This window comes from Condylura cristata, unplaced genomic scaffold (genome assembly GCF_000260355.1).
Source record: "Condylura cristata isolate star-nosed mole 26May11 unplaced genomic scaffold, ConCri1.0 scaffold00015, whole genome shotgun sequence".
In the NCBI taxonomy this organism is placed as follows: domain Eukaryota; kingdom Metazoa; phylum Chordata; class Mammalia; order Eulipotyphla; family Talpidae; genus Condylura; species Condylura cristata.
In genome coordinates, this window is record NW_004567116.1 from 18,430,787 (window position 1) to 18,452,231 (window position 21,445).

The following is a 21,445-nucleotide window of genomic DNA, read 5'->3' on the forward strand; positions in this document are numbered from 1 at the left end:
CCTTTGATCTACTGTAAGGAACTACCATATCTTACTTGCCTCTGTTTTTGAGCATTGCCCTTTTTTTTTTTAAACTGAATGTTAATGTCAAGTGAACATCTATCCATCCCCATCAAAAATCTCTCAAGCACCAGCCTGCTGAAAGTCAGCCTTCTTTAATCCAAGGGTGATATTTCTGTGCCTGGCTAACTTTTCTTTAGCTTTCAACATGAGCCAATTGGCTTTAATCACAGGATGTTATCGAAAAAGACTGGGTAGATTATGGGTAGTAATAGAGATAATTGCCAAGGAGAAACAAGGAAAAATAAGTGAATCTTCCATCTCAGGGAGAAATAAATGGCCTTATTATGGGGTCAGGAGGGGTGATCCTAAAATTCCCTGTCCAAGATAAAATGCATAATGGTAGTTGGGGAGTTGGAGAATTTGGCAGCAATAACATCCATGGATCAAAACAGCTCTTAAGGGCCAACCTCCTGGGATTGCATTTCTATAAAAGGAATGAGATGTTTGACTTTATGCTGCAAAAAATGCAGAATCAAAGCTGGTTGGAAGCACAGCTAGCTTGTCTGTCATTATTTGCAAAGGACAAAGAGAAAGATGATTTTCTAAGATGTTAGGGTAATAGGCAAAACTCTCTGCAAGTTTCTGAAATTCATTTAGGCCTGCCTTGGGCAGAAGAAAAAACTTTAACGTACAACCTTTTCAAAATGAGGGTTTTTTCCCTAGAGTTAGCTTCCTAATGTTGGATTTAATAAGAAGCTTTATATTTGAGCTCCATTTGCTTTCTTCCATTTGCACCAAATCCAGTAATGCAGATCTGTGTGTCCTCTAAGTGACACTCTAGAACAAGTGGACACTGTGAGTGGGCTAGCCCTGAGGGAAAACCCACACAGAATGTCCCCAGGACGGCCAGCCAGCAAGTGTCCACTGACCTCCATCTTGAAGAGAAATCCCAACACCCAACCTACACCTCACTTAGGGCTGACCGAGAACTCTCAACAAACCCTGGTGAAGGGGCTTGGAGAAAAGTGCAGGGAGAAATAATTTGAATTACTGCAGGATGCTCTTTCCATTTCTATTGGGAGTCTTATTTTCTCATCTACTGACTTGTATCAGAACAACTAATTTCTCAGCAATGTTCGACATTACACTTTCTCCCAATAATGTCTTTCATCTTAAAATGGTTAAATGTCAACTGTGTGCAAGAAGAGAAAACAAGGAAGTGATGTGAGTGGTTCCAGGTTCTAGTCGTGCCGGGAGCTGGACCTGCGCACCTGAACCCTAAGGAGGAGGTAGCTGACCTCATCAGGGTTCTGCCAGCCTTCAACTCCAGGTCCCCGGTATTTCCCTGGCAACCTCCTAGGAAATGGCACCTCCTTAATGAGGATTCTAAAAAGTAGGTGTAGTGAGCAGACACTACCCAGGCATTGATATGGGGAAGAGGGACTACCTTCTTTCAGACCCCAGCCCCTGGAAATGCTTGGCTGATTCTGAAGAGTAGTGTGTTATTAATTTGGAATATTCAATCTTCACATTTACAAGCAAGTCATGTCAGTATCTTGGATTCATCTTTAATACAGATCTGAAATAAGTAAAAGTAAAAAAAAAATTGAATGTGGAAATATAAATACTGAGATGTGCTTATACCATGCACTCTTTCCATTAAATCATACTCTTAATAAAGGCCATATATAACTAGAATTGTTTAAATCTTTTATTTCTCCTACAAATAACTTCAGATTTCAGTTTTTTAAAAAAGATTTATTTATTTATTCATTCATATAGAACTGGGGGTACAGGCCAGAGAGGCGGAGGGTGAGAGGCTTCACCAGAGACAGAGTGGGGAGCAGAACAGGCAGATCGACCAAGTACACTGCTGAGGGGAGCAGCGGGCTGAGGAGAGGTCTGCCACACCATGTGGATCTTCTCCGGGGCAGGCGGGGATCGAACTCATGCGGAAGTGGCTTAAGTTTCTTAGTACAGTGCTTTAACCCGCTGCACCACCAGGGAGGGCCCTCAGATTTCAGTTTTAATTAGAGTAAAATTGGTGCCTTGAACAGGGATTCTATTCAACATCAACTTACTAGAAACAAGGAACATGACATAATATAATACATTATACTATAATAAATATAACACAATATAATATAATACAATATACTACATAAATAACATAAATCCCTAATAGTAAGATTGAAAAATATATAGCACAAATCATAACTTTTAGATTTTAAAATTCACTACAAATACAAGAAAATCCATTTATTGTGCTGAACTCTATAGTACTGAAAGCAATTGTTTTTTAGTAGCCAAAGAATGTGTGCCCTTGTAGAAGATAAATTGCAGCCCATCGCCTGTGCAGGTAATTACATTCTCTTCTGGCTTAAATCTCCTCCCAAGTTCTATGCCCCGCACATCACTCTCCCTGCATTAGCTGTGAACCTCTAGACCCTGGAGTCCATCGTAGCAATATCCTTACTTTTTTCGAGCAGCCCCATGCCCAGTCCTGGGCAGAATTATTCTTATGAGGGAGTGTGACTATTTCTTTATGTGTCTGTCACCCAGAGCTGAGAATGTCTTTGGGGGCTCTACGTAAGAGCCATCACGGCTTATTACCTGTCTATCTGAAATTCAAGCCTGGATGGCTTTTAATTTTTCAATGCTTAATGTAGAGAAAATAGAATTGCTTTTGATTGATCCTGCCAAAGTGTGCATTGCACATACTTCTTTTTTGTTCATTAGATCATAGAAGATCAGCAGCAAAAGTGTCTCTATCCAGAGGGGCCAGTGCACAGAAAAGGCTGGGTGAGATGCCATGCTCCAATCTTTGGCTACAAGCTTGGTTTCTCTCTGGTTAGCCTTACCTAAGTTATTGAGAATCTCACTACATTCCTTGTCTTTCAAAATATACTAAACCTACTGTGGTGATGAAGAGCAAATGAAGCTATATAGGTTATAGCACACATTTATACATATATATATAATATATAGTGTATACTATATAATATATAGTATATAATATATATCATGTGGTGACCTCTGGCATAATACAAAAGATATTCCTTAAGTGATACGTGTAAATTCTGTATATGCTGACACTGCTTTATTAACATTATAGAGATGATAATCTACAGGGAACTAATTTGCACCATTAGCTCACAGAAAGGATCTTACAGAATTGTAGTGAAACTTTGTTTTTCAAAGATTTACTTATTTATGCATACAGAACTGGAGTACAGGCCAGAGGTGATGAGAGGATTCACCAGAGACAGCCAGCAACAGAGTGGGGAGCAGAACAGGCAGATTGACCCAGTGCACTGCCCAGGGGAGCAGCGGGCAGGTCAGGAGAGGTCTGCTGCTCCAGGGGGATCACCTCCAGGCCCAAAAGGCTGCTGCTAGCTTGCAGTGCTGCGTCCTAACCCGTTGCACCACCAAGGAGGGTCCTGTAGAGAAACTTTTAACAAAAGTTCAAGGTCTTAAGAAAATGTAAAGCAATGCTTCCTTTTCCAAATTTTTGCCTACGTTAAATTGCTAGCAAAGGTTGATCTGGTTTCCTATAGATTCTGAATCTGGAAGAAGCACAATTATGTATTCATTGACAAACAATTCTTCTCCCTCTATAAATCAACATCATATCCTCCTGGCCCCCTCCAAGATACAGCAGCTGTCATAAGGTTGCCAGGTAGAATAATGATTCAGGACCCACAGACCACACTGTCTTATTGAACTGCTCCCAAGCTTGCTGGCTCTGGGACCAATAAATCATTGCTTTACAAGTCATCTGGAACGCAAGGTGCAGCTTGGAGTCAAGAGTCAAGGTTCCATGGAACTATTAGAAGGTATTTGTTCTGGGGCAGGGAGGGGGTGTGCTTCTTTAATTTTTAGTCTCAGAATAACTTTTCTCCTGATCCTTTGAATGGTTTCCTAACTACATGTTTTTCACTCTCTGCATATTTAATAATCCCACTTCAGTGTTCAGATACCACTGTGTTGGTGTTTTTTTGTCTTGATTTGGAAGCTTTTCCAGAGCCCCTGCTGTTTTTTTAAAATATAGAACTCAGGATTCTTTCTGGTGTGGCTTCCACTTCATTCTATCCCACTTCCCATGGAGATGACACACTCACTGAAGAGCCGGCCTGTTCTCAGTGTCCCTAGCAGATGGAGACAATGTTATTCCCCAATTTTGCTCCAAGAAACAAGATAATGTTGTGTTGCCAAGTTTGGCTGTTTCATATTGAGCAATGGGAATATTAAGACTGACACTAACCTCTCTTCATAGTTAGAACTTGAAGATTTACAGAGGTCTCGCCCCTCCACTCTCTCATCATCCTATTCTCTCATGGAAGAGAACTATGACTATAAAATGTACTTCATGGTGCTAGAAATGGCATGGGTAAGGGACAGGGTCTTTATATTTAAGTTGCATCTAAAACTCCAGAGGCTGTGAAATATGATGATGAAACTGAGAACAGCAAGACCCTCTGTCTCATTAATTTCTGCCTAAGTATTTAGTCACTCCGTTTGTTGATGACACATCTTCTCAGTTTTCATAAAAATCTGAACTGAACACCGTGAATATGCTTCTAAATTGAAGTCAATGGCTTGACTTCAAAATTAGGATTAGAAAAAGGGGAAACAACTGTCATTCTCATTCCTCCAGGATGAATGATCTTTGCCATAGGAAGTGTGCTCTCAGCTGCAAAGAAAACAAAACTTCAAATTTCAAATGAGATTATGTGCAAGAATTTGTATTCCTTGTATTAAAAGGGATCCATGAACACTGTAATAATAATAAATGCTATAAGACATGCTAGATATTTGACAAATGCTAAAATGAATAGGTGAAATTTTTAGGAGAAACAGAAAGTAATGTAAATTCAAACTATCTCCCCACCACCACCACCACTAAAGAAACTACTTTGGCAATTTTAGCATCCGTCCACAAACTGTTTAACCTTTTTTAAAAATTTATTTATTTATGCATACACAACTGGGGTGCATGCCGGAGGTGCAGGAGCGGTGAGAGGATTTACCAGAGACACAGTGTGGAGCATAACAGCAGACTGACAAGGTACACTGCTGAGGGGAACAGCTGGTGGGTCATGACAGACCCACACCATGTGGGTCACCTCCTGGGCAGGGATCGAAATCATGTGGAAGTGGCTTTAGCTTCTTAGTGCTGTGCTTTAACCCGCTGTGCCACCAGGGAGGGCCCCGCTGTTTAATCTTATTGCCCCAAGAAGCAGAACTTGATTTCCCTGCCCTGGAATGTGAGTTCAACTTACTGAATTGCTTCTACTAAGAGTAGGGGAAGGGAAAAATTGAAACTTTACAATGTCAAAATCATTTAACTAGGTGATCAAGATGAAGATATGTTATCCCCTTCAAAACTATCAAAGCAGGGAGCTACTCTGCTGGCCGAGAGAAGTCATGCAATAGGATAATTTACTTTAATGAGAAAACAACTAAAGTGTTAGTGGAAGCCTTTTTCAGACTCAGAGACCAAAGAGGCATTTTCTTTAAAAGCAAGAAGTTGGAAGCAAACAGAAATGCCTAAGAATGAGAGAATAAATAGGCAAATCATATTATAACTGCTCCATGGACTAGTATGCAGCCATTCAAAATAATTAACAAAGCTGAAATGTACAATGAGAATAACTTCTGGTTTTAATGGTGTAAAACATGAACCAGAGCTGTTCTCGGGGGGTGATGATTATAGGTGGGTTTCCCTCTCTGTTTCTAAACTCTCTACCATTGTTATATCATATCTATAATTTTAAAAGAAAACACACTTTCCCTCACTATATACTTATCCCAGTGTTCCAGGATGAGTCTTCTCCAAATGTGGGGAAATCCCTATAATCATCTCCTTGGCAACCACTTAAGATAATGAACTTCAGGGCTACTTTTAAGTCTATGCTAGCAGGGCAGATACTGACCTCACTGTTAAACTAAAGTTTCAGCACCAAATCCCCAAATGGACCAAAATGTCAAGCCCATCAACGTCTGTTGTGAGAGGAAGACCCTCATCCCAAAGGCACAGGTGCGGGGTGTGTGGGCCACCACCTCCCTGATCTCATCTTCCCTACGCACCACAGTTTTCTACTTCACACAAGCAAGCTGTAACATCAGCTTCAGGTCAAGAAAAATTGTAAAAAAAAAAATGAAGCCTAAATCCTTTGGCTCACACTTTTAACTTCTGTGAAGCTTATTTTGTGGGAGTCTTTACCCTCTATTTGTGGTACCTTTGTCCACTCATCTCACCCTCATTCTTCTCTGCTGCCCAGGCTCCAAAACCCAAGTTCGCTGTGAACACTGCTTCTAGTTTCCTAAATAATTCTCCCTAAGGCACAAATAACCAAATTTAATAGAAGTTGAACTACTAATGAAATGAAAATTGCGATTTATGTAGCTAGGGCAGCCCCCTCCCCTCACAGAGTGTACATTGTAGCGCCGGGAAGTCAAAGTTAAAAGCGTCTGAATTCACTTACCATTGCTCCTCAGAATCTAGGCTCTGTGAGACTAGCTTCATTTTGCTTTTGACAGATGTAACCCCCATCTTCAAGTCCAATACTTTAGTTACATGTCTCAAGGATAGTTTGCAGCTATTTGAGATATTTCTAGAAAGGAATTTATTTAATAGAATGGTCTATAAAACAAGAATTGCTAAGTAGTTCTATTTAATCAAACAGCCTGATTATCTTTCAAAATTAAAAAAAAAATGTATGAATCCTCTGATCCAGCAATTCCATTTCTTGGTAATTTATCCAAGAAATATATCCACACTCATGGAAAATGAAGTATATTATAAAACATTCATGGCTAGTTTGGTTTGTAATAGCATAAGACTTTTTAATTGATTAAATAAATTTGGCATGTTAATACAGTGAATTGCAATAATGAATCTTAAGATACAGTATTAAGTAAAAAAAAAAACAAGATAGTGTTATGGTAGGGTGTTATGAGAAAGTGGTGCAGAGAGAATATGTGTGTGTATAATTGTAAGAGTAAATAGAATGATGCTTGCTCCTTGGGAGAGGAACTAGGTAACACAGAAGAGAGCACACGCCCTTCAGTGTGCTTTCAGTGTATGCCGTTTGGTACATTGTAAATCTCCTTCCATATGAATGGACTATTTATTATAAAATAAAAGTGTTTATTAAAAAATAAAAAAGCTTTTCAAAAGGGGCTTCCCTTAAGTAAATAGTATTGAGAGTTAAGAGTGCAATCTGGCTTTGCTATTCACTATATCATTTACTCCCGCACAGTTAGGGTCATCTGTGCCTTCCATTCACCTGCTTCCTTTCAACCCTGCTGCATATTTATGCAAAAGATCCTCTCCGAACATGGAACTCCCAGACTACTCTGAAATTCCCTCAGTTTGGTCTTTAAAGGCTGGGAGACACGAAGGGAAAAGGGCAATTGGGGTGAGAGACCAGAACATATGTAGCAAATTAACATCGACAGAAATCTAAATACATAAACTTATCTCCTTTTGGAAAGAGAATGGTGTGTGGCCCATAGTAATGTTTCCCAAAATTTATTCAATGTTTATTTGCTTTTACAGTGAAATTGCTAGGATCCTTGAAAGTAGAACCTACTTTTAAGTAAGTAACATATCTCCCCTGTAATTTTGAAAGTAATTTAAACCTAAATGAATTAAGATTTCCTATTCAATCACCACTCTCCATTAAGTACTATAAAGCAAGCACCAACATCTGTGATAGTGTTTTTCAAGGTTGTTTTATTTTGGGTGCTGTTCCTTAACTTTAATCTCTAATTGTCAGATTAATTCTAAATCTAGATCAATTCTTTATGCAAAGGACCACACATTTAATCTTTATGCAGATTTTAGACATGAAGTCTTCTGAAGTGAAAAGAGAAAAAAAATGGTAATGATAATATTAATAATAGACACTTAATTATGTTCTTTTTTCAGCAGCACTGGTGTTACAATCACCCAAAGTCTCCTCACAACAGCCCCAATCTGGCCTTCCCAGGTGGTGCAGCGGGTTAAAACACAGCACAAAGAAGCTTAAGCCACTTCCGCATGAGTTCGATCCCCGCCTGCCCCGGAGGTGACCACATGGCGTGGCAGACCTCTCCTGGCCCGCCCGCTGCTCCCCTCAGCAGTGTACTTCGTCGATCTGCCTATTCTGCTCCCCACTCTGTCTCTGGTGAATCCTCTCACTCTCTGCATCTCTGGCCTGTACCCCAGTTCTGTACAAATAAATAAATCTTAAAAAAAAAAGCCCCAATCTTAGCTTTTATTTTTTAGTTGATTATATTTTTTATTTTCTTACATTATTGTTCATTTTGTACAGTACTGAGTGATAGCTTCACTCAGATGCAGCCCCCACAAATAGGCCACTGCCACATAACCCAGGCGCCACCACCATAATCCCCGTGCTCTTCCCTCCCCTATCCATCTCCCTCTGCCTTCCCTGCTGTTTACCCCAGATCTAGAGTTTGTCTTTGAGTTTTGTCTTTTTTGTTTGTTTGGCTTCCCTGTATTCCTCCTATAAGTGACACCATCTGATAGTTTTCCTTTTCCTTCTGACTTATCTCACTGAACATAATCTCTTTGAACTCCACTCATTTTGCTGCTTTCTTTTACTTAGCATAATCCTTTCCAGCCCCATCCAGGTTGCCACAAATGGTATGAGTTTATCTTTCTTGATCACTTTGTAATATTCCATTGTGTGTGTGTGTATATATATGTATATATATCACATCTTCTTGATCCATTCACCTGTTTTGGGGCATTTAGGTTGTTTCCATGTTTTGACTATTGTAAATAATGCTGCAATAAACATAAAAGTGCAGGTTTCCTTTTGAATTAATGTTTTTGTGTCCTTTGGGTCGATTCCTAGCAATGGAATCACTGGCTCTTATGGAAGATCTGTTTTTAGTAATTTGAGGAACTTCCACACAGCTTTCCATAGTGGTTGGACCAGTTTGCATTCCCACCAGCAGTGTAGAAGAGTTCCTTATTCTCCACATCCTCGCCAACATTTGTTGTTGCTGGTTTTGTGTTTGTTTTTTTTTTTTTTAAATATGGGCTATTCTCACCAGTGTGAGGTGGTATCTCCTTGTGGATTTGATTTGCATTTCTCTGATTCTAAGTGATGAAAACAACCCCAGTCTAAGATGGGCTGAGCATTTCACAAAACTTATGGGAAAGGGATAAAATTAGTTTATTTCAGGGTCCTCCCTGGTGGCACAGCAGGTTAAAGCACAGCACTGAGAGACTAAGGCCACTTCCGCATGAGTTCGATTCCCGCCTGCCCCGGGAGATGACCACATGGTGTGGCGCAGACCTCTCCTAACCTGCCCGCTGCTCCCCTCAGCTGTGTACTTCATAGATCTGCCTGTTCTGCTCCCCACTCTGTCTCTGGTGAAGCCTCTGAGTCTCTGGCCTGTACCCCAGTTCTGTATGAACAAATAAATCTTTTTTAAAAATTAGTTTATTTCATACATAGAGGTTTCCAGCTTGGTTTCCTTTACTTTTACAAAATGCCTAAGCAAATAGTATATCTTCAATACTCCAGTAATATACCGCCAAACAGGTCTTTCTGTATCCTCCTTCGAGAATGCCATTTGTCCTACTTTGCCACCTGCCCCAAATTTCCTTCAAAGCTCATGACAGTATTGTGATAAACATACAACTTCCCTTTACAGGTGAATTATTACTTTTTCAAGGGAAATGCAAACATATAATTACTTGAATTTCATTAAAATTAAACAAAATTTGAAAATTACTAGGGAAATATGTACAACTACATAAAATACAGTTACTATTCTTTTTTTTTAGAGATTTATTTATTTATGCATACAAGAATAAGAGCTGGGGTGTAGATCAGAGGTGCAGAGGGTGAGATAGAGTGGAGAGCAGAACTGGCAGATCCACTGAAGTACACTGCTGAGGGGAGTATTGGGTGAGACAGGATAGGTCTGCTGCACCATGTGGGTCAGCTTCTTGACTGGCAATCAAACTCATGTTGTAGTGGCTGGCAATAGCTTGATAGCAGTGTCTTTAAACCCTGCACCAAAGGAAGGTCCCACTGTTACTATTCTTAATAAAAAAGCATCCTAGTATTTTTCAGTGAGTGGAGACTACAAAGGGGCCACTAAACATATGAAAAGACATGAAGTTTACTTTATAAATGTAAATTAAAATCAGAGACAGGTCACCTATCAAGTTAACAAAGATAAACATTCACTGAATCAATGTGGAGAAATAAGACTCTATCATTTGCTATGAAATTATAATCTGTATCCTTTCAAAAGATGAGTGGACACACTGTGTCAAAACTTTTAAAAGTATAAATTTCCAGGCCCTCCCTGATGGCACAGCGGGTTAAAGCACAGCACTAAGAAGCTAAAGCCACTTCTGTATGAGTTCGATCCCCGCCTCCCCCGGAGGGATCCCACATGGCGTGGCAGACCTCTCCTGACCCGCCTGCTGCTTCCTTCAGCAGTGTACTTCGTCGATCTGCCTGTTCTGCTCCCCACTCTGTCTCTGGTGAAGCCTCTCACCGCCCCTGCACCTCTGGCCTGTACCCAAGTTCTGTATGCATAAATAAATAAATCTTTTTTAAAAAAAGTATAAATTTCCTCAATCCACTAATTTTACTTTCTGGAAAGTACATGACAGATATATGAAGATATGTGCAGAGTTAGCTGTAATGCAGTATCGTTCATAAAGACACACATGAAATATTGAAACTATCCACTATTACAAAACTGTTAGTATAACTAGTGGTGCATCCATAGAATGAAATGTTTATCAATGTTAAAAGTAAACTACAAGGGAAAGTGGTGATACTTTTGAGTGAGAAAAAGCAGCTCCCTGGAGGGAGCTTAGTATGACTGGCCCTTGCCAAGACTGGGGACTAGGTCAGTTTTCCCAACTGCTCATCCACTCAGATTTAGCTTTCACTGGATTCTGGATTCCACTTGAACTTTTCCAAAGTACCCTCCCACCTTATCTTACAAAGCAGCACATTCAATTGTCGGGAAGCTCTGTAACTGTTAGCATACTGTTCTTTGTGTGTCTGTGTTAAAGTAAAGAGTGCTATAAACAACATTATGGAAGAACGGGCATGGTTTGACATACAACATAACCAAATGCATCGTGGACACTGAGGTCCCTGATAACAGGGCTTTATTGGATAAAATTCTGATGGGTCTCTCACTAAGATAGAAAACTAACATTGATTTTATCTTCAGATTTTTCTTGACCTCCTGATGTGATTGTGGCTCTGGTTATCAGGGAGCTCTCAAAATGGGATATGAGCCCTTGTTTAATCAGTATTGTGCCTGTCTTGTCCCTGATTCTTATTATCTAATGCAAATGGGTTTCCTTATTACCTAACATGCTAGTTTCAAGCATGGAGAACCAAGCAAAAGGAAGCTACAGTATTCAAGCAATTCAGCACAGTCTTATCCCAGGGACAATAAAAGATTTCTTAGTAAATACATGTCTCAATGTCCCAATCCAAAAGCACTACAATAACCAGAAGGGAGTAAACGTCATCCTGAAAGAAATGAGCAGGGAGTGTTTAATTTTGCACTTGGTTCCATGATTTTGGAATAGAAACCAATCTTTTCAATCAAAAGGACTATACCAATTGCCCTTATTTTATCCCCACCTCCACTAACAAATTCCTGTTATTTGTTCTCATTTGAATGGTCTGAAACTGTCAAGTGACAGAAAGGTTGTTATCAATACTGCATCAGCCTCAAATGGATTAGAGGGAGAATGATGTTTGTGGCTCTCTGTAATCCCTCCATCAATTCCAGGATTCTGAGTTTCTCCAGGGAATGTGGCAAAACCACAACAAGTCCCCAGAGGAAGGATGTTGCAGGCTGCTCTCTGGTTCAGTTGCCACACACAGAAAAAGTAATGCAGGCAACACATTTAAAGAAAACTCTTCCTTGCCTGCAACTCAGAAGTTGTTCTCTTCCTCCTGAGGTACACTGTAGCCCATCAGTCTCAGGAACACACATTTCCTGGTACATCTTCTGCTTCCAAAATGAAGTCACCTGCTTCAAGTAGCCTCACGTCTAGTTTGCCTGCCATCTAGTTTGGTTCCCAAGTCCAAAATAGAATTGAAGGAGGCTTTGAACAAAATCTTTATATTCTCTGTGCTTGAGTTCCTCTAAATTGAATGACATTTACTATTCACTTTCATCATGGAATTAAGGGAAAATAGCTGCAATGGGATTTGTAAAAAAGATTTTGGAGCAGACTGTAAAGAGAACAATAAGACATAGAGTAGCCACTCTTTATTCTTTTAAGCAATAATTTATATTTATTGAAATTCATAGTGCATCCATAACCTGTGGGAATACAGTAAGATAGAGTATAGGTTAGTAGTCTCATAGAAACATAGAATCAGATAACAGAATGATACTCACTGGAAAATTCAGAGTCACATACTCACACACACCATAGCATCACAAATGATATTATAGAAAATGTTAACATTCTCTTTTTTCTAATTTTAGGTATTTTAGTCAGCATTGCACAGGACTGTATTAAATTCTCAGTGTTTTGCTTTATTGCCCTAAGATGAATTTGCACTAACAAAAGATTCAGCCTCATCACAAATGTAGATTATTTGATGTTTAAAAATAACTTAAAGATGTGCCAAATGTTTTATGTAAAATACTCACTGCCCTCTAGGAAGATGGAATAGAGAACTTAACACATTCCTAGAGCACTTAGGGCCTAAAATCGCCACAAATGACATTAGTAATGTGGGCATTTAAAAATCCAGAGTAATTACCACTTTAGCAACAGCAACAAAAATGAAGAGTTGAAATCAATGTTTTTATACTGTATCTGCATTGAGAAATACCTTCAGAGGATAAAATCATAAGCATATCAATATTGGGGAATATTTATTACACAATTTTTGAAAGACACATAGTGATATGTGTGATACATTATATATATCATAATATATAGTGATATATTATGCCTCCAGGCAATTCATGCTTCATTTTGGATGAGAAGACATTGTTACTTATAATTTGTACAGAACCTAAGAGACCTTGGCACTACGTCCTGCTTTTAGCTGCTCTGAACTCAACATATCTTCCTTGAATTAAATTCCCAGAGAAATAAAGAAATTCCCACTTCAAATACACAGAAGAGCTCAACAGAGCTTTAATTCTTTCAAATGTGATTTCTACTTCTACACACTCCACATAAGTGCCCGGCAGCAGGAAGGTAGAGCGTTAAAAGCCAAGTACAGTGAAATTTGATCTTGCCAGGACCCGGTCAACGTCTAGGAGGTTGGTTTTTCTTTCTTGCAAACAATTGCAAAGTAGCAGTGACAGGGAAAGTCCTTAAAATTTGGACAATCACTAGGGAATACTTCATTCCACCATACAAATAGGGAGTTGAGAGGTCGCCACTTGTTCTATGGGTTTCCTCAGCAAGACAGACTCTCAACACCCACGTTTTGAAACTATGAACTACAGTATTCCACAGATGATTGTGCCTGGTGTTTAAAAGGCCCCTGCAGAGGTCTAGTCAAAATATTTACATTCCTCTCAGAAACTGTAACGCCGAGGAAAAGAGAAACAAAGTGAGAGGAGAGGACGAATCAAAAGAAAAACTTTCAGTCGCAGGCAGCTAGAAAGGTGTTAGGCGGGGGTCTCTTCGTTTAGATCAAGCACCGATTAACAACCCTTTCCGGTGAACTTTCATCGATGGGAAGTACCTTAAAATTCTGTGTCAGAATTAGAGTTGTCTCAATTTCGGAGCATGTGGACAGCAGAAAGCCTCGATCGTCCCTCCGTAAATGGGTGTGTTGAATTGTCCAGGCGAGTGTCCCCAGCACTGCACCGGCGATGTAACTGCATGGGTGAGTGTTAAACACGTAGATTTTTGCCAGAAAGAGCAACCACTGTCTCAAAGTGAGTCAAAGTTCTGCACCGAAGTGTGTTCGAGCCAGGGCGACGCCGGGGACAAGGGGGGTGGGGGGAAGGGGAGTGTGTGGGGGGGACGCGATGATTCGCGTAGGAAAGGACCCTGCTCCCGCCTTTCTGTTTGCACAATCTGCGTCACGCTACTGTACTCTCCGGGTCCGCGGCGGGCGAGCGGGCGGCGGTGCACACCAGGTCAGGCCGGGCACCCGCCTCGCGGTGGCCTTCCCGGCCCCGGGATCCTCCGGCTCCCACGCTGCCAGCTGGGGGTTCCCAAGAGAAGCCAAGGTGGGCACTTGGCCTGGCATCTCGGCTCCAAACCCAAAACCCATGGCACCGCTCCCCTCTCGACGCCCCTAAACGTCCAGAAGCCGGGCGTGCAGCCGCCCGCTAGGCTCACCCGCCGCCGCCGCCGCCGAGCTCCTGCCAGCCGCGAGACGGCTAGGGAAGCTGAGATAACTCCGCCAAACAACTCCCGCCACCCACGTTTGGAACAGAAAAGTACGTTCTGGGCAAGCATTAATAGTGATACTCCGTTATTCCTGTTAAAGCAAGTTAATGTAAGGGTTGGGCCAGGAGGCCCCAGGCGGGGTCACGTGCGCCCCCGTCACTCCGGCTCCCCTGGCCTCTTCCCTTCGAGTTATGCCATCAAGCTAATATATTGTGACTGCTCTTCTCTCCTGTGACAAAGGCTTGCAGCTGCCTCCAAATCAATAGATGTCAAAGAAATATGAAAACAATCATGACACAAAACTTAAATCCTGGCTGGAGCCTACATAATCAGAACTGTGCTTCTGTTCTTCAAGCCGCCGATTAATTTATCCCAAAGTTTAGTCAAATTTTTATTCCGGTACCTTTTTCCCAGCAGATCCCGCTACATCTGTCGGGTTTGTAATGTAATTTGTAATTACTGCCCTTCATGTGGTCCGGTGCCTTGAACCATCTTTAATTAAAAGCATAATTAAGGGAAGATCTAAAGAAAGACAATTACCAGATGGTCTTTTTTTTAGAGGCAGTAGTTTCGCGAAGAGGGGCCCAGGGTCTGCCCCCCGACCCCGCATCTAGGGAGGGGGCGACAGGGTCCGACCAGCACTTGCGCATTGTAGAGGTCTCGGCCTGGAACCCACCTCAGCCGGCACCCCATTCCGGCTCTGGCCTGAAGACCAGTCTAATGCCGCGACCCAAGGGGAGCGCCGGCGTCCCCAAGGTGCCAAGAAACCTTTGCTTTCTTTGCCTTTTCCATATGGTTGTAGGTTACAGGGAGGCCGTGGGAAAGCCCGGGCAAGTCCAAGACAGAAGCAACATCTAATTCTGCGATGACTCCCCAGAAGCCGGCCCCTTCCAGCCCTGCGCGGGAGATTGGTGGTTGGAAGGCAGAAATAGGGGAAAGAATCTAAAAGGAAGGGCTAAGGAAAATAACAGCGCTCCCCAAAGGTAGCCTGGAGAGGGGACCCAACTTGGGCCCTCCGCAGACCCAGGTCAGCCAGGGCGAGACCTGAGGCCCCGCTCCAGAGCGGGTGGGAGAACCCGCAGACAAGAAGACAGTCGCGCAGCGCCGTCCTCCGTAGTCCCGTCGGGCAAAGTGGCCCCTGGACGGCGATCGTCTCAGTTGTTGGCTTCTCGGTGACCACTGGTTCCCCAGGATTTTCAGAACAAAATTCGAGGGGAGGAGGGAACAAACCCATTCTCCACCCTTATCCCCACCCTCACGTGCGAAATGAATAATGCAGGCAGAAGCCAAGATTTCTGCATTAGCTCTGCGTTGCCCAGGCGGCTGGTGCGAGGATCCCGAAGTCGGATCATGGAAATTAAGCTGTTGTTGTATGGCGGGGATGTCATTATGTGACTGTTCATATTCAAAGCCAAGCAGCAATGAATTGTAATCATTTCAATTATCTTCAATACACTTTCTTTAGGACACAAGTTGTCAAAGATAAAAAAAAAAAAGTACATTCTTGCGGCTCCGTAGGTCCATTTTCCAGACGGTTTGTTGCTCTTGCTGCCTGATTTGGTTTCGCCTTTTATTCCCCAGTCTCAGATTCTCTTACAGAGACTCCAGCGGAATGAGCTAGCCGGGGTAGTCTGGCCGCTTCTCTGGCTCTACGGGCCGGCTACGTGAGTCCGGAACTGGCCTCCGAGAGCCTGCAGCTAGCATTTCGGTAGCTTTCAGGTTTAATTAACTTTGAACAACAAATATGCTTAGAGCTCGAGATGTGGTGTCGCCCTGGGGGAAGGGGCCGTGGTGTTAGAGTCTGCGTTCTCCCCAGCCTAGGAGGGTGGGCTGGCTGTCACAGCCTGCGCCCCGGAGGCCCGCGCGACGAGTCAGAAAGGCACGTGCTGGACTACATCTGCTTCTCCGAGATCCTTGATAGAGCCCGGGACAGTCTCCTTTCAGTCCCGAGAGGACAGGGAGGAGCGGGCACCCGCGGAGCCTGTTCGTCTTTGTTGAAACTACCCACAGCCTCATGCTCGCTCCCTCTTGTCCCTGAACGCGAGGCAGTGGCGAGTTGAATGTGGTGTCCTCGGGGGATGGCAAAGCGCCCTCCGCCCCAGCCGGAGCAGCAAGAGTAGGGGTCGCCTTTGAAGCCCACGTCCACCGCACCGATTACGACTAATCCCGATCTTTACACTAATATTGCCTCTCAGGTTTTTATTATACTCATTTGGGAGGAAATGAGCTCTTGCCAGGCAAATAGCAGCCCGCACCCCACTCTTCATAGCTGCGCAGGGCCGGGGCCTGAACAACCCCGCGGGCAATCCCCGAGCTGCCGATATTATATTTGTGAAATGTCCTTTTGTTGAAGCTTTTAACACCTTCTTATAACGAATCATTTGTTCTTTTCTCTTTAATTTTGATAGACAATTAGCCATCAGAGATACACCAGTTGACTGTAACCGAGCATTAAACTCGCCTTTATGTAACGCTAATTTAGCATAGCTGCTTTGTTTAACTTTGCTATATAAGAACCAGGTTTTGTAGCAAAAAAAAAAAAAAAAGGTGTAATTTTATGTGGGGCTTCATTTCTTTTGGCCCTGTACGCAGCAAGCCCTCTCCTCTTTGTGAAGCATTCTGTTGGGGCCTGACGCCATTTCCCGTGCCTAGCACCTGCAGGCTGGGGGGAGAGAGGGAATTAGCATTGATATAGATTTAGTTGAAATGTAATCTCTTAAATCTGTCCAAGATTCGGGGAGATAATTACACTTTCACTGAATTGCCAGGGGTCAGCGTCTCAGAGGACCTGAGGAGTTGATTTACTAACAATAGTGTTACATAAAAAAAATGGTGTTTGAGATTATAATGTTAATGGCTGCGGTCGCTAGGGAATGTGGCTGCTTCCAACTAATTCCACGCAACTTGCTTTTTGCCTCTTCCTCTCCTTTCCCTTCTCTAAATCTGTCTTTGCATGGATGCAGAGCTTCATGGGGCTCAAACTGGTAGTAGGCAATGGAAGTTAGCATTTGGAATTTAACGTGGACCCGCTTTCTCTGAAAGTGTCTCTGGTGACACACGTTGTGGCCTCAACAGCAAGAAAGGGTTCTTCCCCCTCATGGACCAGGATGAGGGCGCAGGCTTGAGTGGGCACCATAGAACAAGTCTCTGGGTAGAAGAGACAGAACAGGGCATCACAAAGAAGCGTGGCACCGACCCAGACCAGGCCTCCCCCACTGGACTTGTTGGGTTTCCAGCTTTCTCAAACTCTCACACCAGCGGAGGTCTAGGCCCTGTTCTGTATCCTACTCTCCTGCTCAAACTGCTCTGGCCTGACAGCCTCATACCCAGAGAAGTTCACTTCCCATCTTTAACTTTCCCATGTTCCTTCCAACTTAGAATAGGTGGGTGACCCCAGGCATTTGTTCAGAGTATGACTAGAAATACAGAGACACCACAAAGCCCAGATTCTAGCTTGGAAAGGGGGTAAGATTCAAAACTAAGAAGTTAACCTCCTTAGGGTTGGGATGGGTAAGACATTTACGTTCCCCTACACAAAACTGTCGAACTTTACCACACTAGTCTCTATCTACAGACCCTAGACTACACCAGAATTTCCCCCAGAAACCCATAACTTGTAGCCTGGGTTTGGGGAGGAGAGGGCAATATTCCAATGCTTTGCTTTTGATAAAGCCTAACTAACCCTATTGGAATGGTCGTAGGTCACCCAGGGACCTACCCTCTGACTAGTCCCCCCATTCTTAAGCCAACTGTGCAAAAAGTCAAGGCATAAATAGAGTAAAGCAGCTCCTTTTCCCTGGTAGGACAAAGAGAGCCAGTTTTGTGACCTCCTCCTCCAGGGCGAAGGTGGGCAAGACAATCAGATCAGGGAATGTCACACTACTGGCTGAGCCTGAACCCCAGAACTCAGATTCTTTTCTGAAAGTGGAACTTTGGAGTTTGTAAGCCTGTACCCTCTACCTCTTCCTCCCTAGCCCAGGGCTTAGAAAGGCAGGTGGAAGCCAGGCTCCCTTGCCAGGCCTGAACAGGGGTCTTGCCCAAGCTGTTACTGGGCCTGAAACTCTGTTCTATGAAGAAAAGGTGCTGGAGCCATGACCTGTGGGTCCAAGCAAAAACATGGCCACAGTGATTTGGCTGGGGACCCGTGGCTGGCTTCTGGTGACCCTCCAGGTTCTGCCCTCCAATGCTAACAGAGAGACCCCCTATACCCATGCATGCCTTTGGCACTGGTGGGGGTCTCTCCCCACCGTGTTTATGTCAGCTCCCCCTTATCTTATATGTAACAGCAATATATATGTTAATTGAAAACTTCTGAATTTAAAAAGGTTGTGACAAGTTATAATTTGTCCTGTCAATGCCAGGAATCCTTATTTATCTCTTTAGCTTGCCTCCCCGCTCACGCCTGTCAACTAACAGCTTGCCTAACTCGTTGACTTCCTCACTCATGGCACGGAAATGACAAATGTGCTGTTTTATCCGTACAATTTATTTCATTATTGTTGCCAGCACGAAGCATCACAATCAATCATAAGGAAGTCCAGTTGGCAGGTGTCAATCTTGGTATGTTTTTGTACCTCTCAGTCTATATTTGATCCAATTATAAGGGTCACAGAGTAAGTGCCAATCCTCTTGTTACAATTCACATCTTATTTAAGATTTAAAGTAAAAAAAAAAGTCAACTCTATCACATAGACCTTTTGGGGGGAGAAAAGGAGGTATCTTTGAAACCCCGGTTTTTTTTCCTCTCTCTCTGCCTTCTCACCTTCAGTTTAAATTATGCAGCCATCTCTTTTTATTAAAGAATTGCAGGGATTCCGAGTTTTATGAGCATTTGTGTGCAAATGAAGGCTCTCGTTATTTTGCTAAAGTAGAAGCAGGCTTAATGATGAGAGATCTTTCCGCTCATTGCCCATTCAAATACAATTGTAGATCGAAGGCGGCCTTGTCACGTTGAGAAAAAGTGAATTTCTAACATCCAGGACGTGCCTGTCTACTTTCAGCGAATTGCATCCAATCACCCCCAGGGAATTCAGCTAATGTCTCAGTCTCCACCCGGACTAGGGAGAGAAAGAAATCAAACATGGGCACAAGCTGACTTAACATGAAAATAGTTAGAAGGAAAGAAAACACAGGGTTTTCTCCAATTGATTGTATAGAGAGTTTCTTCATGGGAAAGCAAACTAGAAAGATTTGCAGATTTCCCCAAACGCCCAAGAAAACTTTATGGTGTGGTAGAACTGTCAGAAGAGGAAATTCTTTCCTCCTAGAGAAAATTCTCTAAGTATTTCTTTGAAAAAGAACAGGAAAGTAATTGAATAGTGGAGAAAACAGAATTGCATAAAATCGTTTCATTTTAGCTCTGGGTGAAGAAACACAAGTACTATCTTTGCTAAATGTTTCCCTTTTTGAGACTGAGACTCACAAAACATTTCTCCTTAATTTATATTAAAATAAAATTTTGTTTTAAAAGCTTGTCTTTAAAGAAAGGGTGTGGAGCAGAGGAAGGAAAAAGCAAGTGCCACTTGTACTTCACAGTAAATTTAATTTCTGAGGTGATATATAGATTCCTATTTCATTCAACTATTTGAAATGACACAGTGTACACAAAATTTTTTCTCTCAATTTGCCTGGGACTTTTCCATCTCCATTTATTTTTTTTATACATAAATGCCTTGTTAAGCCTCTATAAACTAGCATCCACCCAGGAATATTAATTCAGAAAAATAGAAGAGTGCATTATCATCCAAAACTAGCAAAATGAAGTTAAGATACTGAAGTGGAAAATTCTACTTTTTATTCCTTGGGTTCTCAATGCCCATTTTCAGTGAAAAGACAAATATGAAACCAACTCCCACCCACCCCAAAGCACAGATCTAGCGGGAGGGACTTCACCAATCTAGATGCCACTTTAAATGCATGGAGTGGTTAAGGGGTGGGAGGGGACATACCTTGGACAAGAACAGCTACAGTTTAAGCCAAGGACAAGCTATCTCTCTCTCTCTCTTTCCTGCCAACCAAACCTTGATATTTAATCATTCCTCTCCAGCTCTTCTTCCACCAACCTTATCCCTCTGCCAGTCTCCTCACCTGCATCCCCAGCTTCTCCTCTGACTGGAAGACAAGCTTTGGGCTCCCTGGCTGCCATAGGCCAGAGCTAATCAGGGAACCCCGGGTGGGTTAGAAGCCCTGGAGCTCGCTCACTGCTGTTAGGAAGAGTTTGGGATTGCTCTGGGTGTCAGAGAATCTCAGTCAGTACTATCCCCACCCTGACCTTGAGTTGAGGGGCAGCGCAGAAGTCAAGCAGGTTCCCAACACCCGCACCATCCCACACCGTGTTTCTGGCCCTTTGCATCGCACCTACAGCCTTTCTCAGTCCGCACTGTACATCCCGGGCTCTCAAGTAATCGATGACGCCCCCTGTGTCTCTCGGGGTCCCCTGCCCTGGCGCTGCGTGATGGTGCGGCCTAGAGTGTCCACCAAGGCAAAGCAAGACTGGGCCTCCGTAGGCTGGTCACCACGAGGGGCTGGGTTGGAGGTCTCAGACTTGGGAGGCCAGCCGCAGCTCTGGACTCTGGGAGGTCCGGGGGTCTGGGAGGGTCTCCAGAGTTCTCCCCTGCCAAAAGCTACCCAGCTAGCCGAGTATCAACAGTGGTTAAATCTGCACCTTTTCGGTGGAGACCCTTAAGCGGGCTTCCTCCCGCCCTGCCTCTGTGCCGGGGGCAAATGGAGAGGGTCTCTGGCGTTGGCCTGGAGCTCGGAAGGGCCTAGTCGGGCTTCACCACATCCCTCCCGGCTCTCTCACGCGGACGGGAGCTCGCCCTTTATTGACAGGCAGATAAGCAGGCGGGGGCCGTGGCGTTTCCAGCGTTGCTCTCGAGCACCCTGCTGGGTTGCAGGGATCCGTGCACATTAATGGCCGGGACTCCAAACAAGCCGGGAACTGCTTTCCCAGCGGCCTCCAGAATGGGCAGAAGGGGCGGGTGGAGAGACAGCTACCGATGGAAACTGGGGAACCAGGGAAGCCTACCCAGGCCCAGGGCCTACCCCCAGTCC